The 3072-nt window shown below is 37.9% G+C and overlaps 1 pseudogene; it reads left to right on the top strand.

Moving 5' to 3' along the window:
• The first annotated feature begins 541 nt into the window (after nucleotides 1-541).
• On the top strand, nucleotides 542-1578 carry LOC148521266 (olfactory receptor class A-like protein 1; annotated as a pseudogene).
• The last annotated feature ends 1494 nt before the right edge of the window (nucleotides 1579-3072 follow it).

Raw genomic sequence — 3072 nt, 5'->3', positions numbered from 1 at the left:
CTGACTTGACCGGCCCACCTTGTGTGCATGACTGGGTGCAGGGGGAGCGGCAGGTCATGGATTCAGCTCAGGCACCATAGCAGCTGCACCCCTTGCATGCACACTTTGCAAGCAATTTAGCAAACAGTGAGGTCCTTTTCAGGATCAATGGAATGGGGTTATAGGTGTGGACAATGTAAACAAGTAAAGGCTGCAAGTGTACTTCAGGATCCAGTCTTCAACTCGGGCATTGCCGGGTATCGAACTAGTAATTAATAGTTTTGTGTGAAAAAACAAATACATTCTAATATATATAATGTTTGCAGTATTATTACAGGTAAAGTATACTTAATAGGTTTATGGATTATGTAAAGCCTTCCAGAACAAAAAAGTATACAATTGCTGGTCAATAATAATGTCATATTCACAAAAATGATTAATTATCAAGCAAATGTACACCATTTATATAAAGCATTAATTTTGTCTTACTTTTCCAAATTAAAATAGCTAAAGATATAACCAACACACAATTTTTCTTACAGGTGCTCACTAAGAAAGCCTCATGGAAATCAGACTTCTCAGAGCCATTGAATTCATACCTTTGGTGGTAATTGGAGTTCCAGGCAATGTCTATATTATGCTCAAATTTATCTTTATTAGGATAATGGAGAAGAAAATTATTCCAACCAATATTATACTAATGAGTTTAGGTTTAAATAATCTTCTTGTTCTCTTGGCTCGAGGGACTCCCCAGTACATGTACACAATGGGATTAGAAAGTTTACTAGATGATGCTAGTTGTAAACTCATTGTCTACACCTACAGAGTGAGCAGAGCCATGACTATTTCTATTACCAGTTTACTTAGTTGTCATCAGTGCATCCTTATTGCTCCTACAACAAAGATCTGGATTTATCTAAAGCCAAAGATGTCTCAAAATATGGTGCAGATCATTATTGTTATTTTGTTCATTAATTTATTGCTGTACCCCTCCAGTGTTATTTATGCCCATTCCAATAGTAACTTAACAAATTCACCATACACATTTCACCTGGGAAGCTGTAAAACAGACTTTTTAACTTATGTCTCTTACCTCATGAACGGCATTCTTCTGGTTATAAAAGACTGCATTTTAGTGACACTGATGACTTTGGCAAGTAGCTATATTGTCAATGTGTTGCTCCATCACCAGCAAACCATTAAGGGCATTCGGAGCTCAGACAAAGGACAAATCAGATCAGTTGAGTACAAGGCATCTAGAGCTGTTATATTAATTTTGTGGTTGTCCTTTATGTAGTACTTTTTGGACTAGATAACTCTTTGTGGATTTACTCTTTGTTCAGCATAACCCCGAATATGAATGATGCCAGAGTTATACTCGCTTGTTCTTACTCTGCCTTAAGTCCAGTGGTCATAATTGCTACTAATCCCAAATTGCAGTTTGAAGCAAATTGTTTCAAAATACCAAAATTACATAGAAATAGTAATCACACACACTCAGAAAATAAAAATCATATAAACTGCATTAGCAGTGACTGCCGTGAGAGAAAAATTAGATTTTTGACTTCAACAAGAAAAATATTAATATTGTTAAATTAACGCTATATTTTGCATGCATAATATTAGTTTAAATAAAATTATTTCAAGTGATATACCATGAACTAAGTTATTTTTATGATTTTAATATATCAAGTCACAAAAGTGTATGTTGATAATTAAGTTGTCAAAAAAAACTAATTTGTGCACAGTTGTACAAGTACTTTAACATTTTAAAAAATCCTCATTTCCAAGTTTAGCCCAGACAAATATTCAAAAGAAATACCAGATTGGGCCTTTTGTAGATATTGTGCAATTATAATTAACCTAATGATTACTAGGGCTGTCTTAAGTAAATACAGTTTTATTCCTGGTTCATAATAAACAAAAATGTTACTTGCTTTAAGCCTACCCTAACACTACTAATCTTAGCTTAAAGTCCTGCAACAGCATGTAATAATGTGTGCCATGTGACATGTCTTTCACTTGAGGTAACATTTTAATTGTTGAAAATATTACATTACAAAATCTGGATGCACGCAACAAATTTTGTTATCCCTGAAGTGTGGGAGATATTTTTCTATAAAACATAAGGTTATCCTATTTTAAAGTAGCATTCAAAATTACAACCCCAACTCATCAGTGATCACTACTAACAACTGCATCATAAAATCAGCAACAAAAAGTTTCAGTTTAAGCTCAGTAGAATTCAGAGATGAGCAACTGTTGCAAAGGGAAATATAACAGACCTCTCTATTACTAATTTAAAACATGTGTCCTCTAAGACTTGGTGGGATCTGGTATTATTTATTTATTAACAGTTATTTATGTAGCACACACATATTCTGCAACACTTTTACAGATATTAATTTGCTATTAACATTTGTCCTGTCCTAATAGAGCTTACAGTCTATATCTCCTATTACAAATAAACAAGGGTGAATTTTGTCAGAAACCAATTAACCTACAGTACCAGTATGTTTTTGGATTGTGGGGAGAACCCAGGGGAGCCTGACGGAAGCCCATACAAGCATTAGGAGAGTATACAAACTTCGCACAGGGCCGTAGTGGGAATTGAACCCAAGACTTCAGTGCTGTGAGGCAATAATACTAGCCATTACTAAGTTTGTGCTGCCCAACTGGTGCCAACTGAAACATACCACTCATTGGGGTAGATGTATGAAGCCCAGAAGCGGGGGTTTGGGCGGTAAATGACAGGGGCGCCCCTGTCATTATCGGCGCTGCTATCTACAAGATAGCAGCGCTGAGCGGCAGGGCCATGTATGAACGGTCATACCGCATGACCGTTCGGCCGGCTGTAGCTGTCATTATCGACAGCTACAGCCTGGCGCTAGCCTATCCCTACAGCAGGGACAGCGCTGTCCCTGCTGCTGCTTCGGCTGCCGGCTCCAAGCTGCACGCGGGGATCTCGCGATACTTGCGAGATCCCGTGCATGCTCAGTGGAGCCGGCTGAGACAGAGACACAGTGCATCAGCACTAGGCTTATGCGCTGCTGTCTCTAGCAGGTAGCTCCGGAGGGGGGAGTTAATGCTCCT

The sequence above is a fragment of the Taudactylus pleione genome, unplaced genomic scaffold (assembly GCF_031769625.1).
Source record: "Taudactylus pleione unplaced genomic scaffold, aTauple2 ptg000172l, whole genome shotgun sequence".
Classification (NCBI taxonomy): domain Eukaryota; kingdom Metazoa; phylum Chordata; class Amphibia; order Anura; family Myobatrachidae; genus Taudactylus; species Taudactylus pleione.
This window is presented reverse-complemented; position numbering and strand designations above follow the sequence as displayed.